This window comes from Oryctolagus cuniculus, chromosome 8, assembly GCF_051225735.1.
Source record: "Oryctolagus cuniculus isolate XC-2025 breed Fujian yellow rabbit chromosome 8, ASM5122573v1, whole genome shotgun sequence".
Lineage (NCBI taxonomy): Eukaryota > Metazoa > Chordata > Mammalia > Lagomorpha > Leporidae > Oryctolagus > Oryctolagus cuniculus.
In genome coordinates, this window is record NC_142874.1 from 55,393,626 (window position 1) to 55,419,004 (window position 25,379).

A 25,379-nucleotide genomic window follows, 5' to 3' on the forward strand; every position below is an offset into this window, starting at 1 on the left:
ATCTAAGGTAGGAAGCAAATAAGTAGGGTTTGTAAATCTGAGTAAGCCTAGAGACATGGGAAATGAGGAGTAAAGGAGCAGTAGGAGAAAAGGGGTAGGCAGGGAGGGAGGGTGGGAGGGAGGGAGAGAGAGAGAGAGAGAGAGAGTGAGTAGATGGGGGAAACACAACTAGTCTTTGCTCCCTAGGTCTGGTGGGCAGGAAATGAAGCAGAGCCGCTGAGAGGCTGTGATGGATGGTGCAGGGAGGCCTCTCCCGTCTAGTACCGCATCCGTTCACGTTGGGTTGGCTTTGGAAGTCCCGGTCTGCAAACCACAGGGGCTGGGCTGAGACTGTAAATCAAATAGTTGGGTCTTCACTGCTTTTTGCGTCTGTGAAATGCTTAAGCACCGAGTGAAAAGAGGAATCCTAGTTTTTACTTAGGTCAGCAGAGGAAAAGCCCTGCTATGGCCTTCAGGCAACTGGTTTGTTGTGTCTCCTGTGTGTGTGTTTCTCCCCACCACCCCTTTACTTACAGGAGGACTGGAAGTGAAGTGCTCCTTTCCTGCCGTCTAGTTGGGTTGCTTCTGTAGCAAGAACAGTTAGTGTCATTAATTTCCCTTGTTCTGTGTGGGCTGTGGAACATGAAACTGACTTGATTGATGGCATCGCGACTTCAGAGTGGGAGCCTTTGGTGGCAGGTGGGTGAGTGGGTTGGTGACAGACTTCAGAGAGTTAATGCATTTGTGTTGCTATCAGCTGCACCACCCTTTGGTAGACAGATGGCATTTGGATCAGCAGGAGGGTGAGGGGTTGAAGAAAAAAGTCAAGATAGAGGGAGACAGGGAACAACTAAAGGGAGAAAGTGACTCAGCCCCAGCTACACCATGGCTGTGCCTGGGGGATGGCTCTAGGTGCCCACTTTAAAGTGAAATGCAGGTAGAATGGTGCATTTGTGGAGGATGGAGCAGATGGAAGGAGACTGGAAATCATGCCATGCGGGGAAAGGGTCAGAGACCAAGCCTACTTACAGACAACAGAGGAATTTCTCCTTTCATGTCTTTACTTCCTGACAGGCTGACGTAGGGAAGGATCTAGAATTATTCTGGTGGCTTCCAGGAAAGACTTGGAGCCTCTTTTGGCTCTACTTGAGAGTGAATGGCTTAAACAGAACAGGCCGCTTCCTGTTGTGAAAGGTAATTTCTCTTCATGCCGTGGTTCCAGCCAGTGCTTTAAGGGAGATGCTTCGACTGGGCTGTGTTTGGCCTGGAAGAGCACCAGAGGCCCCGAGAAAGCCGTCAGACAGATTTCACAACATCCTGCACATGTCCTCCCTATCTCTGACATGGACACTTTCTGGCCATACTGAAACTAGATATCCTATCTCAGACAGAATCTAGTTTCCTGTGGAATCGGAGTTATAATAGAATTGGCTTTTTTTTTTAATTTGCTAAGAAATAGGAGGATTAAAAATCCTAGTTTCTGTGTTGTGGTATAGAAGAAAGAACAAAGAAATAAGAATCTAGAGTACAATTCTACCCCAAAGACTTATTTGCTGTGTGATTTTGGACAAAGCACTGTTTTTTTTTAATGAATAAAATAGGGCTAGTGATATTATATTTGCAGAATTGTTAGAAGCATTAAATGAGATGATACATGTATCGTGCCCAGAACAAACAATGGCGCACAGTAGTCATTTGATAAGTGACACAGTAGTCATTCCAGAAATTCAATTACCTTTAGTCTCCAGACAATTAAAAATAATACAGTCAGATCATGAAGCAACCGAGGGGTAACACTGACTTATAAGCATAGATGCCTTCTGTATTAGTTTCTCAAGGCTGTTAACAAATGGCTACACACTCGGTGGCTTACAGCAACAGACATGTATTATGTCCCCCACAGTTCTGGGGGACAGAAGTCTGAAGCCAAAGTGTCAGTGGAACTGCACTGTCCCCTAAAGATCTAGGAGAGAATCTCTCCTTACTTCTTCCAGCTCCCGGTGACTCCAGGCATGCCTTGGCTGTGGCTGTGTAACTCCTCTCTCTGCTTCTGTCTTCATATGGCCTTCTCCATGGTGTCTGTGTCTTTTCCTCTCTGTCTCTTATAAGGATACTAGGTTTAGGGCCTACCTGGCTGATCAGGATTATCTCATTTCCAGATTTTGAATTCCATCAGCAAAGACCCTTATTCTAATAAGATCACATTCACAAGTACACTGGATTAGGATTTGGCCACTTTTTTTTTTTTTTGGATTACCCTTCAACCCATTGTAATGTCTGTGAAGGGAACCTAGTGACACAAACTCTTATCCTGGACATGCCTTCCTAAAGCCTTTTATTGTGTATATGGACTTGCCACAGACTCCTTAGTCTGTCTGAGGGTGGGATGGTAAAACAGAAGGATGGTAGTTAGGGTGGAACAAGATAGAAGCCATTGACCTATTCTTGGTAAGATTTCCCCCATATATTGTCTTTGTGCTTATCTTTGTCTCTTGGTTGAGTGTCCGGTTGCCTTCTCTGTATTTTCTCTCACCTATCCATTTAGGTTGGGTTAGACTTAAAAGATGTCTGGTGGTAGACTTGGATGAGAAAGAGGGTGAGGGTGGAATGGTGGTGTGGTTCTGCTCCACATATTTAGCTACTTGTTCACTTGGATCAAAGCTGGAAATAATAATCTTCTAAATGATGGGTATGATTCCCAGTTGTCCATCTCAAAATGCTACTTTGTGCATGCTGACCCTGGTTTCCCACAGGGACAGAATACAATATACTTTTGAGCTCAGCTGTAAATATAGCTGGAGGTCCCACTTGGAGTCCAAGCTGTGTCCATCACTGAGTTTCACATAAGTTTGGGTAAGAATGCCAAATTGGAGTGGTGGCATAATGGGGGATAGTTTCTCATAAGCATTGAGGAACATCTTTGTGAACTCATTCCAAGGGGAAGAAGGAGATCGTGTGACAAGCCCAAATCTAAAATTTCCAAGGAGGGACAGGATTCTGAATTCTGCATAATATCTTCTTCTCAAATCTGCCTGTGGCCCACTCTCGAGTATTTGGAAGAAAATGAACTGGAAGTTCAAGTTTCGAGAGTGGTTTCATCACCACTCTGTTAGATATTGTAGTACAATCCATGCAGTTTTTATGTTTTCATCAAAGAATGACAGAAAGATACAGCTGTTGCCTCAGCCCCTCAGATGTTCCACTGGCAATGCCCAATTGGATTCCTCATTGTTAGTTGGGAGGTAGCAGCACTCGGGTAGACATGAATTTAGCTAGCAGAAATTACAGCTGTGCTTAATAAGGGTAGCAATGCAGGTAGGGTCAGCAGTTTGTGTTAGAGACAACAATGGTACCCTGTAGATACCACTGGGCAGACCAGAATTCCCCGGGGGGAAATGCCAACATTCACTTAACAAAGATTTTCCAGGAACCCATCCTATGCCAATGACAGGTGACAAAATTGGTGGGCAAAATCCATAGTGGTTTCTACTGTGTGAAACTCCCCAGGGAATGGGGCCTGCTATGGACAAAACCAACAAAACTGGGTCATTTTAAAAAACATGACCTTGTCTTGTTTCACAGTCCAGTGAGATTTGGGGTGCCCTATGTTATATGGTATTCAGGCAAGATCAGGCCTAGATTCTAGCTCAGAGGTTTGCAAATAATTCTTACATACTTGAACACATTTCTTATTTTTATTTTAATTTAAAATTATACATTTTAATGGGAAAATGCTGTACATTCTTTGCATATGACATATTATTTTGAAATATATATAAATTGTGGAGTGACTAAATTGAACCAATTAACATATGCATTACCCCACATACTTATCACTGGTTGTGATGGGAAAAGTTAAAAGTTACTCTGTTTGCGTCTTTCACGAATACAGTGTATGGCTATTAATAGCAGGCAACAGTTGTATGATAGCTCTCTTGAGCTTATCTCTCCTTCAGAATTGAATTTGGTTTCCTTTGACCAATATTCTATAGTTTTTTCATAGTGGGCATTTTTTCATGAACTTTTTGGAAACTCCTTATGCAAGGATTTCAGTATTACTTTGCAGCAAAATAAACTTCTCTTTTAATTCCTTTTTCCATGAACTTCAAAACTTGCCCTTGCATTGATGTCATTTCCTTTGGATATATGCCCAGGAATGAGATTGCTGCATCACACTGTACTTCTCTGTTTAACCTCACTTGTTTCTGAGATAACAGGCCATAGGCTGCTTAGCCTTTGCCTTTCACTTAGGGAACCAGGGAGGAAGGACGGGCCAGGTGGAGGGATGCAGTGGTAGATTATGGATGCCAGTATGGGTGCAGTTCAGGCTAGACTAGGTCTTCTTTTGTGGTTCTTGTTGCCTTAGAACAGTGTTTGTATGTTTGTTTCCCAGCTTCTCCTAGGCTTGGTTCAGATACTGCATCATTTCCTATAGTTCAGCATTTGTCCAATTCCAATAATGGGTAATACACATGTTCTGGGGATCTTGCTAGGAGACAGATTCTGATACAATACGACCTGTGGGGAGGCCTGAGATTCTGCATTTCTCACAAGCTCCCAGGTAGTGCTAAAGTTGCTGATGGACAGAGTACCCTTTGTACAACAAGGTTTCAGTCCCTGAGAATGCTGCCTGCATAACGCCTCTGGAGCCAGTGCTTGTTTGGTGATGACTTTGGAGTTCCACCTCCTTCTCCACTTGATGGGGTTCACAGAGAATCTTTCCTTATTATTTTTTGTTGGGCGCATTATTTTAATAATATCAGTCTTTTTTGCTTCTTTCAAAAATGTCGTCTACCTGCACTCTATAAATACACATTTGGGCTTCTTACATCAACACACTCTTTCCTGACAGTGGTGCTAACAGTACTGTGGTGAAGCCCTAAGTACCAGCCCGTTTTAGGAAAGAAATTCATCTTGTTAGAGGGAGCTGAGCTACTTACAAGGCTGATAGCGTTCTGCAGCTCACTGAATTGATGGAGAGAGGCACCGAGACTCAGACCCACCTATTTTTCATTCTTTGAATGAAGTCTATCTTCTGAATTACATGCACCATGTGAGTCAGGGAGAGCGAGCAATGGTTCTGGAAACAAAAACAGAGTTCTTATCTTTTAATACAGAAGAGAGTGCCTCAGGATATTATTATTTGTGATTTATGGGGTGCATAGCAATATGACCAGTGTCTCACCATAGCAGACAGAGGACTCTACCCCTCTGCCTTTGATGAACTCTTGTAGCTTCCCAGGGGCAATTTTCCAGTGTGGAATAGCTTCTGCATCACAAAATTCTGGCTTAAAATATCATACTGAAGAGGCTTTTGGGAAACTTGCTTTCCATGGCCAATCCTACCACTCACTAACTTATTTTATGAGTTTATCCAAATTCCTTAAATTTTCTTACCTACCACTAAGTTAGGTTAATCACACTCGCTGTTCATATTTGCCTATGAAATATCTTGAGATGTTTATCAGCTAAATGAGTCTCAAATATTTGTGAAAGTTCTGTTTCCTTTATGAAGATATATTGGATTTCACTGACAAGATCAGACTATGTGAATGAATAAAGTCAACTAACCAAACAAATGGAGAGAGTGACTACAGCATCTTCTGTAAGACAGTCAGCAACAGGAAAGGCAAACTTCCCTCCTTCCCTCTATTCTTCCTTTTTTTCCATCTGGATTTTCTAAAACTTTATTTTGAAATAATTTCAGATTTACTGAAAAGTTACAAGAATAGTACTGAGAATTTTCAGTAATGGCCACCCAGATTGCCCAAGTGTTAACATTTGATCACATTCGCTTTTGCTGGGTGTGTATTTGTATATCTACACTCACATCTGTGTATTTTTCTGACTTGAAAGTAGAAGACAATATAGATACTCCTTTTTGTCCAGATAGTTAAGTTTATAGTCCAAGGATAAGGATATTCTTTTCTCTAACCATATTTAGTTACCAAAATTACTAAGTTAAATTGACAGTACTATTGACAGTACTATTGGACTTCATTCAAATTTTTTCAGGTAGGTATCTTAATAATTTTCCTTATAGCGAGAGAGAAAAGGAATTGTCTTTGACCTGGGATCCAGGTGAGGCTCATGTGTGTGATTGTCCAATTCCTTTGTCTCCTTAACCTGGAGCCTCCATGTGGTCTTTCTGTCATAGGGAAGGTAAATTCTTGATCATAGGAGTTTCATGGAAATTTAACGAACAAATGTTACTCTGTTTTAACAAGCAACCACCAGGGGCAGCTAGGAAGTTCCAAGGTTGAATTCTAAAGTTGGTTTGTTGAGGCTGGTGCTGTTGTGTAGCAGGTAAAGCCGCCGCCTACAGTGCCAACATCCCATCTGGGCTCTGGTTCGAGACCCGACTGCTCCACTTTTTTTTTGACAGGCAGAGTGGACAGTGAGAGAGAGAGACAGAGAGAAAGGTCTTCCTTTGCCATTGGTTCACTCTCCAATGGCTGCTGCGGCCGGCGCACTGCGGCCGGCGCACCGTGCTGATCCGATGGCAGGAGCCAGGTACTTATCCTGGTCTCCCATAGGGTGCAGGGCCCAAGCACATGGGCCATCCTCCACTGCACTCCCTGGCCACAGCAGAGCTGCTCCACTTCTGATCCAGCTCTCTGCTATGGCCTGGGAAAGCAGTAGAAGATGGCCCAGGTCCTTGGGCCCCTGAACCCACATGGGAGACCCAGAAGAGGCTCCTGGCTCCTGGCTTTGGATTGGCACAGCTCCGGCCATTGCAGCCATTTGGGGAGTGAACCAGCAGATGGAAGACCTCTCTAACTCTGACTTTCAAATAAATAAATAAATCTTTAAAAAATAAAGTTGGTTTTTCAAAGGTGTAAATAAAAGACAGTTATTATAAAAATTTAAAAATGCAAGCATAAATCAAGTAAAAGTCCTCTCTTCATTCCCACTTTCACCTGAATAAACCCTGTTAAAGATTTTTACAAATGGTTTCAGATCTTTTCCATTATATATATGTATATATATCATTCCTGCATTTTTTACAGAACAAAAATGATACCATAAGTGCATAGTATGACCTAACTCCCCCACCCTCTTTATTTTTAAATTAGTGTGTAATATCTTTCCCTACCAGTTTGTGCAGGTATGTGAGGGTGCACTTTTTTGCATCCTTACTGAGGAAGCCCCAACCTGAGTGCAAAGTGTTCCATTTAGCTTTGATTTACTAAGCATGGAAGTGGCCTTCTGCACTAGGAGAAAAAAACTTAAAAATTAATTCATTAATGTTATTTATTTAGATGAGGGAAAGAAGGGGAAAGAGAGAGAGAGGGACAGAGAGAGAGAGAGAGAAATCTTCCATCTGATGGTTTACTCCCCAAATGTGTGCAATAGCCAGAGCTGGGCCAGGCCAAAGACAGGAGGCAGAACTCAATCCAGGTATCCCAAGTAGGTGGCAGGGATCCAAGTACTTGAGCCATCACATGCTACATCTCAGGGTGTGAATTTGCAGGAAGCTGGAATCAGACGCCGAGCCAGGAGCTGAATTTAGGCACTCTGATATAGGACGCAGGCATCCCAAGCAATGTGCCAACGCCAGTCTGAGAAAGCATTCTTTGTTCCCAGCTAGCTGTTAAAGTACACAAGGAGTGTGTGTGATGCAAGCACCCTCTTTGAGTCCTGACACTTTCTGCTCTTCTCTTTTAGAATGCCCACAGGACCCTCCCCCAGTTCATGGGTCCTTCATGGCAGATCTCATCTGGGTGATTATAACCTGGGGAGGTTAAATTATAACCTGCATAATGCAGCCTTGATGCTGCCCCATTTCAAAGATGACACTTAAATAAGAGAAAAATGTTGAAATGACACTATCAATTCATCAAAAATGTTTCTCTTGCACTGCAACTGGAGTCCATGGTGACATGACTGGTGATTGTATCTGTTTTATACACTCAAACATTTTGTAAAGTTTTTGTGATCCCAAATCTGGGAACCATCCCCATGGGTGACAATTTCTAACTGTTTATTTAGGCTCTTATCTGTATCCCAGATTAGAAGTGCAGCTGTTCTTCTCCAGTCTTAGACACACTTGCCTGATCTTGCAATGACTTTTGGAGGTTTCTTGTGACTGCTTTGCTGAGGTCTTTCAGAAAATCGGTCTTGAAGATTGCTTTAGGCTGGTTTTCCTTTGGTTCTTGACTGGGTTTGCTCTGGGCCTTTCTGACCTTTAACTTTATTCATTCTTTTCTTGCCCTGACCTTGTGGAGCCAGTAAACCCAAGAGGCCAATGAGGCAGCGATGATCCATAGTTATTTATGAGTTTGATGGCTGTGTTAGTGGTTTTCCCATTTTCCTTCTCTCTTGCAGCCTTTAGCCTTGAAAGCACTTTGGGGCAGGGTCTGTTTTCCTGTAACTGCCTTCTTGCACTTGTTGGGCAAAATCGGAGTAGTGATTGAGTCCTCAACACCCTTATGGCACTGCAGAGTAATAACATTTATCACACTTCTTGTTTAAGCCCTTTAGAGAATGACATTTCACAGCGTAATTTTACTTCCCAGATTTTTCCCTTGTGAGTTTTAACTTTCAGGGTAGAATTCTCTCTTATGGCCTCACCTTTTCCCTATTTTGTGTATCTGCAAGAAGTTGCACAAATAAGGCTTCTCTCAGCATAGCAAATGGAATCAGGTCAGACTCCCACGTGCCCTTCACCTCAAGATTCCTGAGTATTTCTTCCTTATTTGTCCTGAGTGGGCCCAAATTGCCTCATCTCTAGCCGCCCTTTCCACTTTGTGAAACAAGCAACTAGCTGCCCCACAGCTCCAAAAATCCCCGGATGACCTGGCTTTGGCTCTTTTTATTATCCCCCTAAGAAATGTGTCAGTAATTGAAATCTAGAGTAGCAGAGTTTTGTGATCTTGTCACTTAGCATTTTACTTATGTTTGGTTTATTTGTATTGTGCCCTTAAGCCCTGGAGCGGTCAAAGTCTGCCTAAGGGACCGAAAAGTCTGAAACTAAGAATATCGTCATCAACTCAAAGACGAGAAGTTGAACAGGGGCCTTAGCACTCACGCTTCCTTGGGAGTCAGAAGCAGGGGAGGGAGAAGAATGCTGGGATACTTCAGAAGGCGAGAGACGAGACATTCATGCTGAGAATCATCTTGCAGGCTGCATTTCATTTATTTATGGGGACCTGGTGTCCGGTTATTTATTTTTTTTCCTGCTACAGTAATTTATCAGTGAGTTCATCCTGACTTAGTCGTGGGCAGAGGGCCCCACTGCTAGTTCCCTTTTATTTCATACATTTGTTTTATCTTAACTTGTAAAGCTTCAGTGTTGCTACTTCCTTTACCATCCATCTGTGTTTACGAAAGAGCTGGTCTTGATGTATGGCACAGCCCTCCTTTCCCCCACCTCGTTGTCCTCTCTCCACAGATTGCATTCTTCAGTATTGACATTTCCATCATTTGATTTATCCCAACAGGTTCCCCAGTGCCAACTAGATCATCATTTCCTCTCTGGTCGCATCACTTCAAGACTGTCCTGGTTATTTCCCTGGGCTCCTTATATTTGTGGATCAGCACCTGAGAGATTTCTGATGATTTGTCTCCTCTTTCAGTTGTCTGTTTGCTTAGAATGAATTCACAAGAGGTGATTTGGGAGGCTTAAGGATATCTGGAGTTGTGTGAAATGTGAGCTTTGTTCTGCCTGGTAGGGAGTGCTGGAATGTCCTATCTCAAGCCTTGTCACAGAAGGCCATCTCTGGAATTGCTTCAAACAGAAGGACCTGCCCATGAGCATTCTGCCAGCCTTTGTGAATCAAATGCCACCCTCCAGATTTCTCTGAGAGCTTCGAGAAGGGGAGAGCTGGATTATAAGCATTGAAAGTAGATTATTACCGTTTCAAAAAGGGAACACAGCTGTAAGAAATTCACATTCACTTTGGTTAGGAGAGAGTTGAATACTCCTTTTCTTGTGCCTTTTTTTTTTTTTTTTTACTAATACTATATTTGTGCGATCTGACCACACATCCATACATAGACACAAGCAGGTATATAGTAGACACAGAGAAGAAAAATCCCATTCCTGAATTCTAATGATGTTGGCATTAAAATACTGAATGCTACATTATCACGAGAACTTCAGCAGTCCTACTTTGCATCAGTGGCATTTATTTTTCATGTCAAGCAAGAGAGAAAACTGCAGAAATTTTTTCTCCCCAGTTCCTTTAGCTTTCTTTAACCAGTTCCTTTGATTGGGAAATGTTCTGTGACTTATATATGATATGTTGGGGACTGGCTATATTACAAAAAGTAGCCTTCTTGACTTGTCCTTAAGTTGACTGTGATCTAGTTTCTTATCCATTATTTAAAATTCCTATGCCATGAAGGACACTTGTAATTCTCCATTCTGCAGCTCCACTCTGCTAGGTATATGGGGCTGAAGCCTTTCAACCCTCTCTAAGCTGGAGGTTATGAAATTGATACCGGCTCACCTTTGGTGGTGGGCAAGGAATGACCATCAAGAAGCTGTCACCTACTCCCCTCATTGCTGAGGCACAGTGAAGTTAAGGACACTGTGGTGTCTTGTCATTATCCCCATACCCCAACCATAAATAAGAGATCAGTGCGTCTCCACCATGGTTTAGGAGAATATGATGCCTGGATTCATGCCAATGGTTAGGTCCCTAAATCACAGACTGATGCTATTAATAGGGTCAAGGCTTGATCCAGGTATGGTGTTTCTGAGGCGGGCTTAGTGGGAGATCCTGGGATCATCGGGGATGTGCCCTGGGATGGTAGTTCTTGTGGAAGGCTTGGCTTGAGAGCCTGCAAGTTTGGCCCAGCGGCTATCTCTGCTTCCCAGCTCACTGTGTAATCTACCCACTGCACACACTCTGCCACTGCCATTCTCTGGCTTCAAACAGCTTCAACCAATGCAGTCTGTCTGATGTTGGACTATGAATCTTCAAACCAAAATAAACCTCCTTCCTTCATAAGTAGCTTGTTCTTAGATATCTCACTATTAGCAACAAAAACTAATATGCTTTCCCCGTCCTAAAATCAAGCTTAAAATGGGCTTCTGCTGCAGCTGGAAGGATTTGGGCAGCTATGAGGGAGAATTTCCTGACTCTGAGGATGTCAAATTGCTTGCATGGTTGTATAATCATACTCTCAGCACAACTTAAAGTTTTTTTTTGATTTCTTTCAGACACTTCAGGGCAGAGGAAAGAACACTTTGGTGTCTCAGGGCCAACTGAGTTCCCTGGCAAGGAAGACCACAAACAGGTAATATCTCTTTGTAACTTCTGATAATGATACATGTATTTCTGTCTATCTTTAAAGTCCTATTTATTAAAAATATTCTCGGAATTCTATGAAAGGCAATCAAGCATATAGGTAGGATGACAAGTAACAAATAGCAAAGCAGTGACCAGATATGTCAAGATAAAAAGCCATGAGAAACAAACCAAAGAATGTTTATTTAAAATTAGAGGTAAATAATAGAAAGTAACATTGATTACCTTTTTTTGGAAATGGAACAAAAATTACAAAAAATAAGGAAGCAGAATTAAAATCTCACCTTTGAATGAGAATCACCATGGTTTATCTCTTTGAGGGCATAGTAGTAAATAATGTTATTATTAATACTTTTCAAGATAGTAGAAGATGAAGCCACTAGAGAAGTATGAACTGAGTATCCAAAAGGTCTAAATTACTTACCCGACACCACAGTTGGAATGTATGCCTGTTGGAATTAGCAACAAGTGGAATGTAATAAAAGAAACATTGTCACTGATCTCCAACATTCCTATAATTTTTATAGATTGAATCCCTACCAATTTAACTTATGGAGTATAAAAAAGAATTTAATTATCCTATTATAATAGTATGTGCTCTCAGAAATTAAGAGTATGCTGCAGGCGTTGACTAAAAATGGATAGACTAATGGCTTTTAGCAAGAATGAAAGGAGATTGAAAACAAAACAGGAGTTGAACTGTGGCTTCTCAAAGCAGCTTCTTGCAGATTTTTTTTTTTTAAGCTGGGAGGGGAGGACTGATTTACCATTTATATAAGGGGCATAATTTATCTGTGCTGATTAAAATGATCAAGTATGCAGCGGCAGCTCTTTATATTCCAGGTAAATGCTTCCTTTGTGCTTTTCAGACAAGAATTTCTGACATGACATAGGAAAAGCTGAAGGAGTCAGTCTTTAGGGTGTGTTTTCATCCAGGAGGTGGCTTGAAATGGATTAATGGCAAATCACAATAAATTATTTATCAGATAATAAGTGTGATAATTGTTCTTATTTATCATCAGTATAACTTGCCTTGTTCTCCTGTCATGCTTTCAATCAAACCCTCCCCAAAGATTTGCTGGTTAAGATATACAGCCAAGAGGTCATTGCAACAATTTTTCCTCATAATGGCACACTGATTATCTCCTAATTGAAAAATGTAAACTAAGGGCTTTGTAAGTAATGCGAGTGACCCTTGCATTTCTAACACAACGAGGAGAGTCACTCTGCACCTCATTCATCCTGCTATAGGGAACAGTACAATTTTCAGTAATTTTGATGGTCTCCTGAATTAATTGGAAATAAGTTTTTTGTTTTCCATGGAGAAGAAAAAAAACCTATGTGCCCAATTTTGCTGAAAAAGTAGAGATGTAAAATACCATTCACTACCTACTGTCCTGCTGGCAGCTAATCTATTGAAGCTTAATTGTAATTATCCACCAGGTATAGGCCTGGAGAGGAATACTGATTACCACTATATGCATTTCTGTGGGAAAGACTCTGTATTGAGTCTGTTGCAAAATTTCAAGTAAATTTATTTCTACCAGCAGCTGTAATGGATCATTGGTCATGGACTATTTCAGGACTTGTTGCAATGGGAGAAAATAATCCCAACTTGTGTGTGCAAAATTCCTTAAAAGATTGTCAATCTTTCTAAAGTAGCCTGATATACATGAAAGTACCCAAACTGTAGTGTGAGAGGCACCTGTGGTTACCCAGAAATGCGTTCTATGCCACACAACATGTGTTGCCCAAATGTCCTTCATGGAAACAGTGGTTACTACAAGAAAGGATTCTTCATATTTCTCTGTGTCTCCTTCCCTATTCCTCCTTTACCATTCCTTTCTATTCACCTGACCTGTTTTTGGGGTGCCCCAAGTTCATACCTCCAATAGAACCCTCTCCTAGTACCCCATTTCCCATAGATGTGCATGCTGTCACTAAGCTCACAGTCTCCCATGTGGGCCATAAACCACTCCTTGGCACCTCAACCTGCCCTGTTTCTTGCAGGTCAGTCTGCTTCTCCTGTGTGAGTTGGGGATCATTCACACATCTGGTTTGCATCATCCTCTTTCCAAAGCAGCTCAACACTCTTCATAGCTTTGTTTTATAGAGCTCCTGGGGCATACTCTCCTAGACCCACTTGCTCTGTTCTTGCTGCCTTGATTCCAGAGCCCCTTGGCTCTTAGCATGTTTTCATATATCTCTATAGCTCTCTTCATGCTGTTTGTGTTGTTTTTCTTCTTCCCAATCTTGCCTTCAATCTTGGGCACTATTCACTTCCCTCCTTTCTAGTGTTCCACAGATGGGAGCTAGATTCAATTCTACTTCCTCAACTCAATGTAAAAGCCTTGACCTTTCTGCTTCACCCAGAGTAGATGTTAGACAACTTCAGTGCCAACCTTCAAAGCAGAGGCCACTTTCTGACTTGCAATAGCGTTGATAGTTGTTATCTCTGCAATTGTATGCATTCATTGAGAAGTTGGCCTGCTCTTTCTGTGAAATAGAAGAGTTCAATAAACTGGGTGGTGGTCATATATTCTCAGAGTCCCATATTGATATTTCCTCAAAAGCTCTTTTGGTTTTGGTGTTGACTGAGATCTAGTGACTCTAGCTCTCTTTACAAAGCAAGAAATCCCTTTGGTTATCAATGTTTTGAACCCCCAAATTAGGACATGTGGATGAAAAATAGAGTAGAATATTTCAAGTCTTAAAAAATCTAGAATGTTGTATTAGTTATCCATTGTGTAACAAATTACCCCCAAATACAGTTATCTAAACAACAAGTTTTAGATCTAAAACAAGCATGTATTGTCTCACACCATTTTTGTTGGTAGCACTACCTTGGGGTCTTTTCTAAACTTGTAGTCAAGATGTTGGCTGGGGCTGAGTTATCTGAAGACATGACTGGTTCCTCCAAGAAGACAAAGTGATATGGTAGAGGGCAGAAGGGCTCTCTCTGTTCATCGCCACATAGACCTCTTCATAGCACTGCCTGAGTGTTTTTACAATGTGGAAGCTGGCTCTTCCCAGAGCAATTGATCCAAAATAGCAAGGTAAAAGCTGGAACGTCTTTTATAGTCTAGCCTTGGTGATCATGCTCTGTCATTTCCACAATATCCTACTAATAACACAAGTTAACTGTTGTGAGAGGGAACCACCCAAGGGCAGGAAAATTAGGCAAGAATCACTGGGGACCATGTAGGAGGCTGACTACCGCAAATGTGTAAGCGCAAATGTGCAACCATTTTTTTAAAATCCTTTTAACCATGCTTGGGAGGTGGTGAGGAGGTGTGTTCTTTGCTGTATTCAGCTAGAGGAGACACAGGGGCATACTATTTCCTGGTGGCACTTGATCAGGAAACAAACTTTCCGCAACATTATCATTGAAACATACTATAAATTTAATTTATTCTCCTTGTTGCTTTATCTTGTACCCACTCTGGTGTTTCCCAGCATGTATTTCTTAGTACTAATCCCGTGAATATCTCCACTCCAAATGACTTTGTAGTCAAATTTGGAGATTCACAATTTTCATGACCATATGATGCTTCTGCGTATTCTTGCAACACACAACCAGTTTCATTTTGTTAAACCCAGCTTCTCAAACTTATTAGTCTGCATTTTTTTTGGTCACAAATAATAGCATCCTCCAATTTTGAAACATTGCTCTAAATGGTTAAATGTCCATTATCAATATTATTCCAGAACAGGTTTAAGATGGCTATGATAGTAAAACCAGCACTCAAATGTGCCTGGAATCATAGAGTTGAGTGCATTCACTCCATTGAAGGGCTTGAAGGGCAATCTTATAACCACAGCTCCTAACTCAGTAGCTAAAATGTTTTGTTTGCTGTGGAACCCTCAATCGACCAACCTTTTTCTGTGCTCTAAGAGTGTGTACCTTGATGTTTCTCTGCCCCTGTATGAAATCTCTATTGAAAACTGGCCCTCAAAGTCTTTCAAAGAGCATGAACCTTCTTTCCCCAGGAGGAGGAAATTTTCTCCACCTACATATAAAGTCCAAGAAGCATAGCACTGCTGAGATTAAGCATCTCTTAGCCAGCGTGTTTTATGGCTGAATTGTTTGTCTTGGTGTGTAAGCCTCTGGGGCATAACCATTTCTTCTTATGAGTCTGGAATAGCACTCAGCATACTGTCAGCACTCAACCCAAAATAAATCATCATAATAATAGTCATAAACATAAATCAAAGGAGCACAATTCAACTTATTTATAGCCTTACAGGCGAAGCACAATAGAAAAAGTGCAGTTATTTTCCATCATATTATCCTATATCATTTCCTAGCAAAATGTCATATTGTCCACTAGTGTGTAACCAGGTAATGGAGAATTCTGGTGCAACCTGCGAATTCTGTGGGGCCACAGTTAAATGACGTGAGGCTAGAGGCTCATGTTTCCTCAGTTTCTATAATTAAAACCTAAATTCCTGAGGCTTATTAAGATAATACTTAACATATAATTATCTTGACATTTTAAAAAGGAAAAGTGTTTAAGACAAATTATGTAGTAATATTTAATCACAAAAGTCTACGAGTTCTGCTCATTTCTTCAAAGATCTGCTCCCTGATTTCCAAGGTGAAAGCTTAAAGCCTAATAAAGATTTTAATCTGATGTTCAATCTAGTGGATAATGGTGGATTAGTTACTGAGTTATCCCTCCCATATAACATGCTTTTATGTACAGAGTGCTTTTACCACTTTGAGATCCAGGCTGCTCTGAAAGTTGGGTTTGTTCATCCATTGGATCAAATATTAAACTATACTAGCCACATTTCCTGCGTGGTTTTATTTATTTATTTTCTGGAAGAATTTGAAGAACATACCTACACACACTAGCAGATGTGTATGTGTGAAAGTAACAATTCCAGGGGCCTGTGCTGTGGTACAGTGGGTTAAGCCACTGTCTGCCGTGCTGGTATCTCACATGGATGCTAGTTCGAGTCCCTGCTGCTCCACTTCCAATCCATCTCCCTTCTAATGTGCCAGGAAAGCAGCAGAGGATGGCCCAACTGCTTAGACCCCTGCACCTACATAGGAGACTCGGATGAAGCTCCTGGCTCCTCTCTTCAGATAGGCCCAGCTCTGGCCATTGTAGCCATTTGGGGAGTGAACTAGCAGATGGAAGATTTCTCTCTCTCTCTCTCTCTCTCTCTCTCTCTCTAACTTTGACTTTCAAAGAAATAAAATAAATTTTAAAAACCCTAGTTCTGAATATATACACCACTCATTATAAAATACTCAAATATTTTGAAAGATTTGTCTTTAGACTTTTTTCCTAACTGTATAGTGTTTTTAAAAATAAAAAAAATATTTTTTCTTTATTTTTAAAAACATTGTCAGATAAAACTATGTATTTATCATGGACATTGTGATGTTTTAAAGTGTTTATACATTGTGAAATGGTTAAATCTAACCAATTACCATCTGCATTATTTGACATAGTTGTCATTTTTATGGTGAGGACACTTAACATCCACTCTCTTAACATTTTCTTTTTTTTTTTTTTAAGATTTGATTTATTTATTTGAGAGGTATAGTTAAAGAAAGAGAGAGGGAGAGACAGAGAGAAAGGTCTTCCATCTGCTGGTTCACTCCCCAAATGGCCACAATGGCCTGAGCTGTGCTGATTTGAAGCCAGGAGGCAGGAGGCAGGAGGCAGGAGCCAAGAGCTTCTTCTGGGTCTCCAAAGTGGGTGCAGGGGCCCCAAGCACTTGGGCCATTTTCCACTATTTCCCCAGGCCATAGCAGAGAGCTGGATAGGAAGAGCAGCCAGAACTTGAACCAGTGCCCATATGGGATGCTGGTGCTGCAGGTGGAGGCTTAGCCCACTGCACCACAGCACTGGCCCCTCCAGATGACTTTTGCACTAAAACATGTTCCAAATGCTTTTTACACTAAAATACATTTTTTGCACTTAAATACATACATACATATATATATATCCTATACTGTTATATTGTTTTGAGACAGGAAAAGCTTTATATTTTCTGTAATCTTATGCAAATCACTTATGAAAACCATCTGTGGTGACACACACATGTTTATTCCTTTTGTCTACTAAATAATACTCCGCATCTTTTTTTTTTGTTAAAGATTTATTTATTTATTTGAACAGCAGAGTTAGAGAGAGAGAGAGAGAGAGAGAGAGAGAGAGGTAGGTGTCTTCTATCCACTGGTTCACTCCCCAGATGGCTGCAAAGGCCTGAGCTGCACTGATCTGAAGCCAGGAGCCAGGAGCCAGGAGCCAGGAGCCAGGAGCCTCCTCTGGGTCTCCCATGTGGGTGCAGGGGCCCAAGGACTTAGGCCATCTTCTACTGATTTCCCAGTTCATAGCAGAGAGCTGGATCAGAAGAGGAGCAGCGGGGACTCGAACTGGCACCCATATGGGATGCCGGCACTGCAGGTGGCAGCTTTACCTGCTACGCCACAGTGCCAGCAATACTCCACATCTTGAATTGCCATCTTTTTATTTAACAATTCCCCTATTTACTTTACAGATAATATTGTAATGAATGTGTTTGCATATGATAGAGTAGATATCTAGAAGTATAAAAACTGGCTTAAAGTAATGAACATTTTTTAACAGGCAGTGGGAAGTGAATGTTCCAATAAAATCCCATGATGAAAATATCTCTCTCTTATTACATGTTGTCGATGTATGGTGTTTTCAAAAGTTAACCTCTTCCTAGCTGTTGCAGAATAGCACTAGTGATTCAATTTGTATTTCTCTGGTTAAAGTGAGGGTGAGCTTCTTTTCACATGTTTTTGGCCATTTTTTCCCCTCTTCAGTGAATTGCCTTTTTTTTTTATATATCCTTGGCTTATTTTTCTATTGGATTTTTTTCTCATTAATTTTTAGGAACTATTCATATATTCTGGATACAAACATTTTATCCTTCACATTTCCTTCAAATATCTTTCACATTCATGTCCTTGTCTTTGAATTTTAGGTGTCTTGTTGAACAGTAGTTTAAAATTTTCTGGAAATTAAATTATTTTTATTTTCTCTTATTATTTTTACTTTTTTAATTTAAGAAAGACAAATTTAGTTCCTTTATTTCTTCTGGTTGCAATGAGTCACAGTAATTCTGGATCTTAACTTAATCAGTTGTGAAACCAATGTAGAGAAGAAACTCAGTCAATAACTGGTCCTAATGGGCTTAATCAATGAAGAATTATAGAAAATATCTTACGTGAGTGTACCCCGTTTTAACAAAGTAAAGGTGCTATTTTCTTTTTTATCAGTGATTTTATGCCTAAGCTTACTATATTTAGCAGTTGAATTCCCTTCCTTTGATTTTCAACCACATCTAATTAGACATTTGGCAATCTCCACTAAATGACTTCCTCATTCAGTCACTAAGATTTTAACAGCCGTTGTTAAGCGAACCAAGAGAAAGCTGTGTTCACTAAGATGTACACCAAACACAAGGAAAATGGGTTTGGAATTAGAAACAACATAGTTAATGTCACATGAGAAAAATCTGCCTCTAACTTTCCTGTTCTATGTATACCTGATAACCTCTGTTTCCACAGATTTCCTCTGTTCAAAAATCCTTGAATAATTTTTATCCTTGCTTGCTTAACTGATATGTGGTCAGATTAAGATATTAAGTAGTAGGACAATTGGAAGTTTGACATGTCTAAAGTAACTGCTGCCTGAGTTGTCAGCACTGGGGATAGTGTAGCAGAATCCTAGTGAGATTCACCCCCAGAGTGCCACTGTATCACGGGGACAGTCTCTATGTTTGTCACACAGGATAACTGAAGGGCGGGTACTGGGTGGTGGCGATCTCTTACTTTGCTAGTTTTAGGTTTATTTTGGGTATCTTTTGGTTGACATGGTGGCACTGAAAATATTTTTTCAAAGATAATTTAAATATAATTGTATGGCTGATATTATATATGATGTTGTTAATTAATGAAGAGCTTTCATATACCTTATCTGGTTTCTTTTTTTTTTTTTTTTGACAGGCAGAGTGGACAGTGAGAGGAGACACAGAGAGAAAGGTCTTCCTTTGCCGTTGGTTCACCCTCCAATGGCTGCCGCGGCCGGCGAGCTGTGGCCGGCGTGCTGTGGCCGGCGCATTGCGCTGATCCGAAGCCAGGAGCCAAGTGCTTCTCCTGGTCTCCCATGCGTGTGCAGGGCCCAAGGACTTGGGCCATCCTCCACTGCACTCCCGGGCCACAGCAGTGAGCTGCCCTGGAAGAGGGGCAACTGGGACAGAATCCGGCGCCCCGACCGGGACTAGAACCCAGTGTGCCGGTGCCGCAGGCGGAGGATTAGCCTATTGAGCTGTGGCGCCGGCCCTGGTTTCATTCTTATACCAAACTTGATAGGTATTATTTTGTAAAGCATACCCTTATTGAGAAAAAAACTTACATACTATACAATTTGTCTATTTAAAGTTTTTAGATGGAAGTGTTTGGCCTAGTGGCTTAGAATGGAGTACCTAGGTTCAAGTCCCAGCTCCCCTTGGATTCCAACTTCCTACCGAGAAGCACCATGAGGAGGAGGACAGCAGGTGATGGCTCAAATACTTAGGTTTCTGCCGCCCATCTGCGAGATCTAGAGTGAGTTCCTGGCTCCTGGCTTTGACCTGCCTCAGCCCCAGAAGTTCCAGGCATCTGGGGAGTGAACCAGTGGATGGAAGATATCTCTGTCTCTCTGCCCTTCAAATACACAGAATAATAAAATTCAAACAATCTTTCATTAAGGTATTCCATTCAGTGGTATCTTCACTTGGACTGCTATAACAAAAATATCATAGACTGGGTGCCTTGACATTTGTTTCTTACAGTGCTGGAACATGGAGAGTCCAAGATCAAAGTGCTGTAAGATTTGATTCTTAGTGAGGACCCTGATTCTGGCTTGTAGAAGGCAGACTTCTCATAGGTCAGAAAGAGAGTAAACTTTGGACTCTTCCTCTTCTCATAATGACACTAACCAGTATGGGCCTCCACCCTCACAACCTCATCTAAACCTTATTACTGGCCGGCGCCGCGGCTCACTAGGCTAATCCTCCACCTTGCGGCGCCGGCACATCAGGTTCTAGTCCTGGTTGGGGCGCCGGATTCTGTCCCGGTTGCCCCTCTTCCAGGCCAGCTCTCTGCTGTGGCCTGGGAAGGCAGTGGAGGATGGCCCAAGTGCTTGGGCCCTGCACCCCATGGGAGACCAGGAGAAGCACCTGGCTCCTGGCTTCGGATCAGCGCGGTGCGCTGGCCGCAGCGGCCATTGGAGGGTGAACCAACGGCAAAGGAAGACCTTTCTCTCTCTCTCTCTTTTTCACTGTCCACTCTGCCTGTCAAAAAAAAAAACAAACAAAAAAAAAACCAACCCAAAAAAAACCCTTATTACCTCCCCAAAGTCTGCCTCCAAATTTCACATTGATGGTCAGGACTCCAGCACTTGAAGTGGAGGTTCCATGTGGGAGGTGCAAAAACATTAAGTCCATGATAAATTGTTTCTGGCATATTCATGGAGTTGTGAAACCATTGTAACAAGTCAGTTTTTGAATATTTTCAGTATCCCTCCAAAAACTCCCTACCTCTTACCAGTTGCTTTGCCATACCACCTCTTCCCCACTACCATTCATGGTCCTCTTTTCCTTCAGCCCGAGCAATCATGAATCTACTTTCTGTTTCTGAAGATTTGCCTTGTCTGAACCTTAATATCAGGAATGGGGAACATCCAGCCCATAGGCCATATAAGGTCCCCAAAATCATCTGGTCTGGCTCTGCCAAGGCAACTGCAGGCAGGACTTGAAATTCAATAAGTCTATAGCAGGCTAATTTTTAAGTTGACAATTTTGCCTTGTCCATGGATGATGTTATAAATATCCAAATAGCCTTTGGCAGAGTAAAAGTTCCCCACCCCCTATATGAATGAAGCCATCAATATGTAGTCTTTTGCGATTGGCTTACTTCGTATAATAGTTTCAAGGTTCATTCATATTCTAGCATGTATTAGCACTTTATTAATACTAATAGCCTGTTGCCTAGATATACCACATTTTGTTTATATTTCCACTCAGATAGGTGCTATCACCCTTATCTGTTAAATGAGAAGACAGTCTCAAAGAACTTGAGTAATCTATTAAAGAGTTCAAGGGATCTACTCTCAAGTGATCTGTCCACATAGCTAGTTAGAGGTAGAATTACAGACATTAAATACAGTGCATGCTCATAACTTAAGAAAATATCTCTTTTCATATTCTTTCACTTTCTCTTTGCATCCTCTTAAAATCAGAACATCCAACATTTATGGTTAGATTAAATTGGTTCTTTTGCAGCTAAGTCATTTGTTTCAACCCTTCCTGGGTAGAGACCAAGCTCGTAGGCACCATGAATCTAAGAAGCCTTAAATATACTTAAAACCTCAATACAAAACTTCTCCAAGCACATTTACTTCAGAATCCCCCTGTTGCCATCATGCTGACTTATTAACTTTGATAGTTTGGTAGTTGATGAGGGTGTGCAAATTCCTGGCTGGCATGCCAGTTATCATTTAAAATCATGGAAAGGGGTCGGTGCTGTGGCGCAGCGGGTTAACGCCCTGGCCTGAAGCGCTGGCATCCTATATGGGAGCTGGTTTGAGACTCGGCTGCTCCACTTCTTATTTATTTATTTATTTATTTTTTTGACAGGCAGAGTGGACAGTGAGAGAGAGAGACAGAGAGAAAGGTCTTCCTTTGCCGTTGGTTCACCCTTCAATGGCCGCCGCGGCTGGTGCGCTGCGGCTGGCAAACCGCGCTGATCCGATGGCAGAAGCCAGGTACTTCTCCTGGTCTCCCATGGGGTGCAGGGCCCAAGCACCTGGGCCATCCTCCACTGCACTCCCTGGCCACAGCAGAGAGCTGGCCTGGAAGAGGGGCAACTGGGACAGAATCCGGCGCCCTGACCGGGACTAGAACCCGGTGTGCCGGCACCGCAAGACGGAGGATTAGCCTAGTGAGCTGCGGGGCCGGCCCCGCTCCACTTCTGATCCAGCTCTCTGCTATGGCCTGGGAAAGCTGTAAAAGATGGCCCAAGTCCTTGGGCCCCTTCACCCACGTGGGAGACCTGGAAGAAGCTCCTGTCTCCTGGCTTCGGATTGGTGCAGCTCTGGCTGTTGCGGCCATCCAGGGAGTGAACCAGCAGATGGAAGACCTCTCTCTCTCTCTCTGCCTCTCCTCTCTCTGTGTAACTCTGACTTTCAAATAAATAAACAAATAAATCTTTTTTACTCTGGAAGAGTAAAACATTTTGAAGTCCCTCCTAATTTCAAATTTTCCAGGACTTCAAGAACTCTGTTTCCATGTTCAATATGTTAAATGCAGAGGAATGTCTGAAATGTAGGAACCAAACTTGATGCTAATGGTAAACAATAAAGTTTGTAATTCCATACTTCTTTTAGATTGCTTCATATCTGGTATTGAACTTGGTTATAACAGAATTCTTTTTTTCCCAGAAACCTTTTATTTAAGGTATACAAACTTCATGCATTTCATACATAAAAATTTTGGGACATAGTGATTCTTCCCACCATACTTGTCATTCCACCTGCCCTCCCACCATCTTCCTCCTTCCTCTTCTATTCCCATTCTTATTTTTTACTAAGTTCTATTTTCAATTAACTTTATACACCTAAGATTAACTCTATACTAAATAAAGAGTTCAACAAATAATATAAAAAAACCCTGTTCCTCAACTGTACGGACAAGAGCTGTTCAAAGTCATTGCATCTCAAAGTATCAATTTCACTTCTATAGATTACCTTTTACATGCTCTATTAGTAACCATAGATCAGGGAGAACCTATGGTATTTGTCATTTTAGGACTGGCTTATTTCACTAAGTATGATGTTTTTCTGTTTCATCCATTTTGTTGCAAATGATAGGATTTGATTTTTTTTAACTGCTGAATGTGTCTATATTCATCAGGGTAATTGATTTGTAGTTCTCTTTCTCTGTTGTATCTTTTTTGTATTTAGGCATTAAGGTAATGATGGCCTCATAGAAGGAGTTTGGGAGTATTCCCTCCATTTCAATTGTTTTGAATAGTTTGAGAAGAACTGGAGTTCTTTAAATGTCTGGTAGAATTCAGCAGTGAAGCCCTCTGGTCCTGGGCTTTTCTTTGTTGGACAGGTCTTTTTATTACTGATTCAATTTCTGCCTTGGTTATTGGTCTGTTTAGGTTTTCTATGTCTTCATAGCTCAGTTTAGGTAGGTTGTACATGTCCAGGAATCTATCCATTCCTTCTAGGTTTCTGGATTTGTTGATTATATAGCTTTTTTTTTAAACTTTTATTTAATGAATATAATTTTCCGAAGTACAGCTTATGGATTACAATGGCTTCCCCCCTCCCCCATAACTTCCCTCCCATCTGCAACCCTCCCCTTTCCCACTCCCTCTCCCCTTCCATTCACATCAAGATTCATTTTCAATTCTCTTTATATACAGAATATCAGTTTAGTATATATTAAGTAAAGATTTCAACAGTTTGCACCCACACAGAAACACAAAGTGAAAAATATTGTTTGAATACTAGTTATAGCATTAAATCACAATGTACAGCACATTAAGGACAGAGATCCTACATGAGGAGTAAGTGCACAGTGACTCCTGTTGTTGACTTAACAAATTGACACTCTTGTTTATGGCATCAGTAATCACCCTAGGCTCTTGTCATGAGTTGCCAAGGCTATGGGAGCCTTTTGAGTTCACCAACTCTGATCATATTTAGAAAGGTCGTAGTCAGAGTGGAAGTTCTCTCCTCCCTTCAGAGAAAGGTACCTCCTTCTTTGATGACCTGTTCTTTCCACTGGGATCTCACTCGCAGAGATCTTTCATTTAGGTCATTTTTTTTTCCAGAGTGTCTTGGCTTTCCATGCCTGAAATACTTTCATGGGCTTTTCAGCCAGATCCACATGCCTTAAGGGCTGTTTCTGAGGCCAGAGTGCAGTTTAGGACATCCACCATTCTATGAGTCTGCTGTGTATCCCGTTTGCCATGTTGGATCGTTTTCTCCCTTTTTTATTCTATAGGTTAGTATTTTCAGACACTAGTCTTGTTTATGTGATCCCTTCGACTCTTAGTCCTATCGTTAAGATCAACTGTGACCTGAAATTGATCCCTTGGACTAGTGAGATGGCATTGGTACATGCCACCTTGATGGGATTGAATTGGAATCCCCTGGCACATTTCTAACTCTACCATTTGGGGCAAGTCAGCTTGAGCATGTCCTAAATTGTACATCTCTTCCCTCTCTTATTCCCACTCTTATATTTAACAGGGATCATTTTTTTCAGTTAAGCATCAACACTTAAGAATAACTCTGTATTAATTACAGAATTCAACCAATAGTATTAAGTAGAACAAACAAAAAATACTAGGAGGGATAAAGTATTGTTGTTCATCAACAGTCAGGACAAGGGCTGATCAAGTCACCATTTCTCATAGTGTCCATTTCACTTCAATGGGTTTCCTTTTTGGTGCACAGTTAGTTGTCACCAATCAGGGAGAATGATGATATTTGTCCCTTTGGGACTGGCTTATTTCACTCAGCATGATGTTTTCCAGATTCCTCCATTTTGTTGCAAATGACTGGATTTCATTGTTTTTGATTGCTGTATAGTATTCTGTAGAGTACATATCCCATAATTTCTTTATCCAGTCTACTGTTGATGGGAATTTGGGTTGATTCCAGGTCTTAGCTATTGTGAATTGAGCTGCAATAAACATTAAGGTGCAGACCACTTTTTTGTTTGCCAATTTAATTTCCTTTGGGTAGATTCCAAGGAGTGGGATGGCTGGGTTGAACGGTAGGGTTATATTCAGGTTTCTGAGGAATCTCCAGACTGACTTCCATAGTGGCTTTACCAGTTTACATTCCCACCAACAGTGGGTTAGTGTCCCTTTTTCCCCACATCCTCTCCAGCATCTGTTGTTGGTAGATTTCTGAATGTGAGCCATTCTAACCGGGGTGAGGTGAAACCTCATTGTGGTTTTGACTTTAATTTCCCTGATTGCTAGTGATCTTGAACATTTTTTCATGTGCCTGTTGGCCATTTGGATTTCCTCTTTTGAAAAATGTCTATTGAGGTCCTTGGCCCATTTCTTAAGTGGGTTGTTAGTTTTGA

The 25,379-nt window shown here is 41.4% G+C and overlaps 1 long non-coding RNA gene across 6 annotated transcripts in view; it reads left to right on the forward strand.

Annotated features, from left to right (window-relative positions):
* The window catches only part of LOC149125024 (uncharacterized), a 161,171-nt gene that overhangs the window by 8,571 nt on the left and 127,221 nt on the right, over window positions 1-25,379 (forward strand). For 5 of the 6 annotated variants that reach the window (XR_016212277.1, XR_016212276.1, XR_016212280.1 and 2 more), the window contains exon 2: window positions 11,150-11,226. This is a non-coding gene — a long non-coding RNA (uncharacterized LOC149125024). Of the gene's footprint in view, window positions 1-11,149; window positions 11,227-19,233; window positions 19,949-25,379 lie in introns of those variants that run through there. The other variant, XR_016212279.1, reaches the window with a different exon arrangement.